This window comes from Dermacentor andersoni, chromosome 3 (assembly GCF_023375885.2).
Source record: "Dermacentor andersoni chromosome 3, qqDerAnde1_hic_scaffold, whole genome shotgun sequence".
Taxonomy (NCBI): Eukaryota; Metazoa; Arthropoda; class Arachnida; order Ixodida; family Ixodidae; genus Dermacentor; species Dermacentor andersoni.
In genome coordinates, this window is record NC_092816.1 from 218,013,356 (window position 1) to 218,022,236 (window position 8,881).

Here is an 8,881-nt window from a genome sequence, read left to right on the forward strand (position 1 = left end):
TTCATGCATAACTCTTGATTCTTTTGAGCTGCGAGGTTTTCACCCTGCCTCGTTTGTAAAGGGTATAAATCACGCTGTGTCTTATCGGAATGACACCAAGCAAGTGATTCTTTAACAGCTTTATTCATTTCGCCCGAGGGCACCTTAGATATTGTGGTTTTTTGGGAAATGTGTTTAGAAAATAGGTAGCTCAGGGCGAGAATTGCTAATAGTTACTGCATATGGTATTTTTGTTCTATTTTTCGCTGATCCATTTTTCGCTGAGTAGTTCGCGTCACATCATCATACCTTGATGCTGTCTGAGCAGACTTAACACGCCGAGTGATTTGTTTGTTTCACAACGTAGTCGCTTCTTGCAAGTGAATTTTGCACTCAGCTGAATTATTTCTTATTATGATTACGCCGCATAGGACTAAACCCGGCCTTGCCGCCAGCGCTGTATCTAATTTGACTGGCGCTGCTCTGCCTTTAAATATATCATGTGGCCATTCTCTCTAGTAACATTTAAAAAAAAGTACTGCAACGTTAGTCACACTATAGCTTTGTACGTTTCCAAGCAGTTCCCTTAGGGAATTTAAAATTGCAAAAACTGCAGCGCGAACGGCAGTTCATCGGCGGTACAGCGCTAACACGCGCTTTTATTAACCCGTGCGTTTGGTGGCTTCGTTGACTATAGTGTACGCGTTTCTATCAATAAATTCGCAATTATTCTACTTCAGGCGACTTTCACTACACTTATTCGGCGGCGTCACATGTATTCATCGGCAGAAAAATCACAACGGTATATGCAGACATCGCACCGTGCGGATTTGTTATCTAAGTCTGCACTAACGACGGGTGCTTATTATTGAGGTACAGAAGCAGCATTACGGCAAGGGTAGAATTAAAGAAAAAAAAAACGGTCGAGACATCGCATTAGTCAACAAAATTTGTCGGCTAGTTTACATGAGCTCCACTTCATGTAAATGGTCTTCATGGCGTTTGTCTGCGGGACGCACCTGGCGCGTATGTGGACCATGTTGCCCCAAACACCGGTAACACCTTGTTCATACCCGCTCCCACAGAGGTCTGCGTCTTCCCTACAGCTGTCACCGCAGAAGAAGCAGTCTGGCGCCCGAACCAAGGACAAATCGCAGCCGCGAACTTCAGTCACCCTTGCTGCAAAGCGTTGTCGTCTGCTACTGCTCCCACGCGTATTGTTGGAAGCGCCCGCTAGGTGGCTATCAGTGGCGCCTCTATAGGCGGTGCACGCGGCCTATATATTCTATCTGCAGCAAAACCCACTACTGGTGTCACTAGAGTCTGTTTTGGTAAACGCATTCAGAATGTCTAACTCAAGAACTTTTCTAGATCTTTTTGTCTAAAAGTGCATAAAATGCCAAACGACGTGTTAAAAATGCGGTTACCGTCGGCCGTCGGCGTTAGCGAATAAAAGACGCCACAGACAAATCGAACTCGTTCGAAGCAACATAAGTTAATTGGCTTTAATATTAAATAATTTCACACCAGAACTTCAACAATCAAGGGCGTGTTATTGTTTCCCATACGGGGCGCGCACACGACGCCTGGAAACCATTCTATGCTCGTGCAGCAGGTATTGACAGCAGCAGGAGCGAAACGCCGGTGTTGCACAGCGGCGTCACAGAGCCACCGCGCTGCGATTACTTCGGCGGCATAGTCCAAATTTGTCGGACGTCTCATTCTGTGCTGGAAACACTGGGAGGCAGGAAGTTTTAAAAAACAGCCACTGCCGCCCGCTATGTCTCGGTCGTGGGTTCGTTATCCAGTTGTGCGTCATTCTAAGCCGTTCTGTACATTTATACTGGATATTAACTGGAGTCATTTAGCTGTGCTGATGCTGTTTGCCGTGTGTTTTGCATCAGTGCTTCGTGACATCGGCTGTATTGCGTGTTTTCGCCGACGGCTTACTACCACAATGGCGGGATCTGCGTTCGCCGCCTTCGTGTCTCGGTGCGTCTTTGTACGTCGCACGTTCGGATAACACTTTTTCCGGTAAGTAAAATACATTGCACTTCGTTTTTCGTCAACAATGTGAATATATTTAGGTGTTACCCGCGACAATTCTTGATATATGGGCTCTTCTGCCCTGCGAGTTTTCGTCATTACTTTTATACGAGGGTTCTGCTTGTGTTCAGCCGTTCAGCACTACCGCGCTCCACGACTTCCGCAACACCAGTCAGAACTTTGCCCTGCTTGTTAGTCTTTGTTGTTAACGTAGCACGAACCAACCGAAAGGAGTGCATTCGAAGACGACGCGCTGGCTGTAATGCTGAACCAGACTGAACTCGCCCTATTTTGTGTCCTTTTGTTCTTACGTGTGCGCGCGTGTGTGTCAGTATGCAGTTTGTAGCGTTCCCACTTTATAGCAAAACAAAAAATATAACTGCAATGTTTACTTCATGTATACAATTCCAAATTAAATCGTCTGCTGATGTACAAATTTCACTTGTGTTTTGTTCTAAATGAGCAGCAAAACCTTTAACCTAGTAGGTGCTTCATCTGGGAGTGAAATCACGACAGCTTGGCATTTATTAACGAATGACTGTGACTGGGTCACCCTATCTGTAATTGCAAATCTGCCTTTCAACTGACTTGATGCTCTCTTATTTTGTTCCTTTCACTCAATAGACGGCTGGACATCCTTCTTGTACCTTGGCGCTAGCTGGATGACGGGACCTCGTCATGATCAGTGTAAGCCAATGTACTGTACCCTCTCTGGTCCTCCCAGTGCTTTTTATATGGGTTAAGGCCAGGGAGCGCTTCGTGGTAGAATAGCTAGTTGGTGTCTCACAAACGGGCATTTTTTTGCACTGGTACATTATAAGCTGCCACTATCATAACCAATTTCTCAGTGCCAGTGTACATACACAGTTCTGCTAATAATTAGTTTCCCTAAGCCTTACAAAATTTACCTGTAGGTAGTCATTGCTATGTAAGAACTCACAAATTAACTCTGCTGTGTCATACAAGTATTCCATACATGAGTAAAAATTTTCTACAACAGTGTACATTACACCTTGCTTCCCTAATGCACAAATGTACTCAAGCCAGTATTTGATTAGTTTGGTATTCTAAATGTTTTCTGTGGGATTTAGTTTCTTTACAGGAACTTACTGTACAGCATCAGCAAGCAGTGTAATTTAAGATTTATGTGTGCTGTAAAAGGTGTGCTTTGCTGCTAGAATTGATAAAACATGGGCCGAGGCTTCCATACAAGGACAAACATCAATTTCGCTCTACCGCCATCAGCACTTGGCTGGCGCTTGCGAAATGAATCGCATCAAGTAGCTTGTGCCAGACTGTTTTTTAACCTTGTTGTGAGGAGATCACAAAATGATCTGTGGAGGCGCCAGCGTCTGAGATATAGATTGCGCTGCAACATATGTGCGTGTAGAACAGGCATGATGCTGAGGGTTCCAGCAGCTTGCGGAGGTGCTTTTAAAATTTTGTCATAACTGCAATTTTACCTGTCCTGTATTTTATCACCTATTTCAATAATATCATTGAAGGTGTTATCAGAATTTAGCAATCTATTTGCCCTTGCCCATTAGCCTGCCACATTTGCCTTTTCACTAGGTGGGCAATTATTCAGCATGGACCATTACTTTAATACACCTTTTTGTGTACAGTGGCTTCTCAGTTGCAAGTCAACATAGATGCTCAGAATTACCTGAGGCTATAGATGCACTGATGAATTTGCCACCTATACGAATTGCTTTGCATTTTCTCACGCAAACAGCATGTTAACACTTCCAAGTCAGTGGGCAATGTTATCGCTTGATTACATCATGAGATACTTTCAATTTTGTATGACGCATCATCCAAGGTGTTGCGTCATTTGTGTGAGGTATTGCCCTAAGCCAGTTAGGGTCATATGAAAATATATCAACAAAAGTGATTGATCCAGCAAGGAGTGTTGCTTTGGAACACTGCTTTATCACCAGTCCTCCTTTGCATGCTACCTGCTTACTCTGTACTGTGTCATGTTTAAGTTTGAAAGAAAGGCAACAGCTAGGCAGCGCAAAATGCCCCAAACTTGCTTTTAGTTGAACAATATAAAACGCTATATAACTTTTTAATTAAGTTAGTACATCATTTACCTGCACAGTGAATTACTGTTTTAAACTGATTATATTTTGCAGGAAGCTTCTCAGACTAGTTTGACAGGTTGATAAGTGGCTTTTTAGCCACAAAATACCTTACAATAATTTAAAGGCTGACTTTGACTCTGCTATGCAACTTAATGACTATATGCCAGGAACAATGTCTCTCAGTTGTGGCGCTGGCTAACACTCCCAGGGTTCTGCTAGGACGCATAAATACCCAAGAAAGTGGATGGGAAAACGACGCCGCTGTAGCTCAATTGGTAGAGCATAGCACGCGAAATGCGAAGGTTGTGGGTTCGGTTCCCACCTGCGGCAAGGTGTTTTTTCATCCACTTTAATTTCCATTAATTTATCGTTTCTTTATTTAATTTATTAAGCACAAGTAATTTCCCCTATGTTGTCCTTGGTGTCAGTGTTTGTTGGCTTCTCATGATAGGAAATATACTAGTCATTTTAAACATCATCGCATACATACCTTAAGATACCCGTAATTTAAGAGAAAGGAGTGCTTAAATTTATTTTTAATGTGAGCCAAACTTCTTACTTAGCACATATTGCTAATTGAAGTTCCAATTTCAACATTCCCATTTCCTCCCTTGCCCTTTTTTTCCTATTCTGTGCAGGTATTGCTTGCCTATGTCTACAAGAACCGTCACGTGTGGCCTGTGACAGCAAGCTTTTGTGGGCAGCCAGTGCTCTCCTACGAAGGCTGGCCTACTCTGGCAGCGGCGGCAATCATCTTCGAGATTTATCCATGATCACCTTTGCTGCTATTTGTCACTCTTGTTAATTACACTTTCTGCATCTTTTCTAATTTATTAGGTAATAAAGTATGAGTATGTGACATGGTGTGAAGTTGACGTCTTGCTGCATTTTCGCTTGCAATCACCTTTTATGCATGAAAAGCTCATCTTACAGTTTATGAAAAAAAAAATAACAGCATATTATGATTTATCTTACAGTTCTGGTAACATGCAACGTACAAGGAATTCACTAATGGATGGTATGCCGAAGAACTGGCCATTATTTCTGCGTGATGCTGTGCGAGCATGTGGAGTTACTTTCTGGGTGCCTCTTGTAAGGTAAGTTACAATTTACTTTTAAATAAAGCATGGACATCAGAAAAAATATATTTATATGGCTAGTTAGAGTGGTTTGCAGAGTGTTTTTCCAGATGTATACTATCCTTCATTTCTTAACTCATTGTAGCACAGTGGATATTGTGCCCCCTGTACCTGAAACCAGGATGTAATTTTTGCCTGAACTGCAGCATCACTGACAAAATTTTTCTTTGCTAGAAACTATTTCAATTTGGTGGAGACCCAGCAGGGCGAAGTTTTGTTAATAATCACGTGTTTCACGCAGAGATGTTCTTGTTTAGGTCAATGAGTGAACATTGGAATTATATCAGCATACAATACAGATCTTGTTTTATTTGCAAACTAATTCTGACAGGCGGCATTCAATTGATTGGTCTAATTAAAAAGCACAAATTGACCAATGAGGCTGTACTACACTATTCCCATGGTTCACATCTGGAAAAACTACCTCTGCATCACTCTATCCAACAATATAAACTTTTTTTCTGATGTCCATGCCTCGTTTAAAATAAATTGTAACTGTGGGCAAACGTCGTGTTACTGTAACAGCTGCCGCAAAAATTTGAGGGAATGTCTAATAAAAGTCTTCAGTTGTTCTTGTCAAGCTGTCCATTAGCCAACTTTTAGCGTAACGTTAGCAGGGCTTACTGAAGTACTTCTAGACGTCCACAGCTACAAAATGCCTTGATCAAGACAGCTACTAGGCTTTTGAATTAGCCGTTCAAGACATCTTTTAGACATCAAATAGCTGCTTGCGTGTTTCGTGGGAGCCTGTACTCCATCATCTGGTCAGTGTTATAAAAATACCAGCATGCATCACTTTTCACTGTGGAGGCAGCAATCCATGAGACCATTGCAAGTACAATTTGGGCAGCTTCCCAAGAAACACAGAACCTCTTAAAAACTTCTTGAAATGGCTACAAACGGCTATAGACGTCTTGGTCTATGATAAGACTGAAAATAGGATTTCTTCTAAACATAACCTCAGCACTTGGAATATGCTAGTATATATTCTATCTGCGGCAAAACCCACTACTCGTGTACTAGAGTCTATTTTGGTAAACACATTCAGAATGTCTAACTCAAGAACTTTTCTAGATCGTTTTGTCTAAAAGTGCATAAATGCCAAACGACGTGTTAAAAGTGCGGTTACCGTCGGCTGTCGGCTTTAGCGAATAAAAAATGCCACAAACAAATTGAATTCGTTAGAAGCAACATAATTGGCTTTAATGTTGAATAATTTCACACCAGAACTTCAACAATCAAGGGCGTGTTATTGTTTTCCATACGGGGCGCGCACACGACGCCTGGAAACCATTCTATGCTCGCGCAGCAGGCATACTGACAGCAGCAGGAGCGAAACGCCGGCGTTGCACAGCGGTGTCACAGAGCCACCGCGCTGCGATCACTTCGGCGGCACGATCCAAATTTGTCAGACATCTCATTCCGTGCTGGAAACACTGGGTGGCAGGAAGTTTGAAAAAATGGCCACAGCCGCCCGCAATGTCTCGTACGTGGGTTCGTTATGCCAGTTGTTCGTCATTTAAGCCGTTCTGTACATTTCTAGTGGATATTAACTGGAGTCATTTAGCTGTGCTGATGCTGTTTGCCGTGTGTTTTGCATCAGTGCTTCGTGACATCGACTGTATTGCCTGTTTTCGCCAACGGCTTACTACCACTATGGTGTTCTAGTTCACTATACTACCACAATGGCGGGATCCGCGTTCGCCGCCTTCGTGTCTCGGTGTGTCTTCTTTGTACGTCGCACATTCGTATAACACTTCTTCCGGTAAGTGAAATACATTGCACTTCGTTTTTCGTCAACAATGTGAATATCTTTAGGTGTTACCCGCGACAATTCTTGATAGATGGGCTCTTCTGCCCTGCGATTTTTCGTCATCTTTACTTTTATACGAGGGTTGTGCTTGTGTTGAGCCGTTCAGCACTACCGCGCTCCACGGCTTCCGCAACACCAGTCAGAACTTTGCCCTGTGTGGTTGACGTAGCACGTTACCGGGGATTACGTTACCGGGGCATTACGTTACCGGGGCACGTTACCGGGGCGTTACGTAGCATTGACCGGGGCAATTGGAGAAGTATGGGAGAGGCCTTTGCCCTGCAGTGGGCGTAACCAGGCTGATGATGATGATGATGAAGCAACCGAAGGAGTGCATTCGAAGACGACGCGCTGGCTGTAGTGCTGAACCAGACTGAACTCGCCCTATTTTGTGTCCTTTTGTTCTTGCGTGTGCGCGTGTGTGTCAGTGACTATGCAGTTTGTAGTGTTCCCGCTTTATAGCAAAACAAAGATATAACTGCAATGTTTACTTCATTTATACAATTCCAAATTAAATCGTTTGCTGATGTACAAATTTCACTTGTGTTTTGTGGTTAACGTAGCACGAACCAACCGAAGGAGTGCATTCGAAGACGACGCGCTGGCTGTAATGCTGAACCAGACTGAACTCGCCCTATTTTGTGTGCTTTTGTTCTTGCGTGTGCGCGCGTGTGTCAGTGACTATGCAGTTTGTAGCGTTCCCACTTTATAGCAAAACAAAAATATAACTGCAATGTTTACTTCATCTATACAATCCCAAATTAAATCGTCTGCTGATGTACAAATTTCACTTGTGTTTTGTTCTAAATAAGCCGCAAAACCTTTAACCTAGTAGGTGCTTCATCTGGGAGTGAAATCACGACAGCTTGGCATGTATTAATGAATGACTGTGGCTAGGTCACCTTATTTGTAATTGCAAATCTGCCTTTCAACTGACTTGATGCTCTCTTATTTTGTTCCTTTCACTCTATAGACGGCTGGACATCCTTCTTGTACCTTGTCGCTAGCTGGATGACGGGACCTCATCGTGATCAGTGTAAGCAAATGTACTGTACCCTCTCTGGTCCTCCCAGTGCTTTTTATATGGGTTAAGGCCAGGGAGCGCTTCGTGGTAGAATAGCTAGTTGGTGTCTCACAAACGGGCATTTTTTTGCACTGGTACATTATAAGCTGCCACTATTATAACCAATTTCTCAGTGCCAGTGTACATACACAGTTCTGCTAATAATTAGTTTCCCCCTAAGCCTTACAAAATTTAACTGTAGGTAGTCAGTGCTATGTAAGAACTCGCAATTTAACTCTGTTGTGTCATACAAGTATTCCATACATGAGTAAAAACTTGCTACAACAGTGTACACTACACCTTGCTTCCCTAATGCACAAATGTATTCAAGCCAGTATTTGGTTAGTTTGGCATTCGAAATGTTTTCTGCGTGGTTTAGTTTCTTTACAGGAATTTACTGTACAGCATCAGCAAGCAGTGTAATTTAAGATTTATGTGTGCTGTAAAAGGTGTGCTTTGCCGCTAGAATTGATAAAACATGGGCTGAGGCTTCCATTCAAGGACAAACTTCAACTTTGCTCTATCACCGTCCGCACTTGGCTGGCGCTTGCAAAATGAATCGCATCAGGTAGCTTGTGCCAGACTGTTTCTTAACCTTATTGTGAGGAGATCACAAAGTGATGTGTGGAGGCGCCTGCGTCTGAGATACAGATTGTGCTGCAACAGATGTGCGTGTAGAACAGGCATGATGCTGAGTGTTCCAGCAGTTTGCAGAGGTGCTATTAAAATTTTGTCATAACTGCAATTATACCTG

At 43.0% G+C, this 8,881-nt stretch overlaps 1 long non-coding RNA gene across 1 annotated transcript; it reads left to right on the forward strand.

The window, feature by feature from the left end:
• Nucleotides 1–1,721: 1,721 nt before the first annotated feature.
• LOC126537484 (uncharacterized) lies at nucleotides 1,722–4,971 on the forward strand. The gene is made up of 3 exons (XR_007600776.3): nucleotides 1,722–2,013; nucleotides 2,650–2,712; nucleotides 4,751–4,971. It is a non-coding gene; the product is annotated as an uncharacterized lncRNA (long non-coding RNA).
• Nucleotides 4,972–8,881: the final 3,910 nt, after the last annotated feature.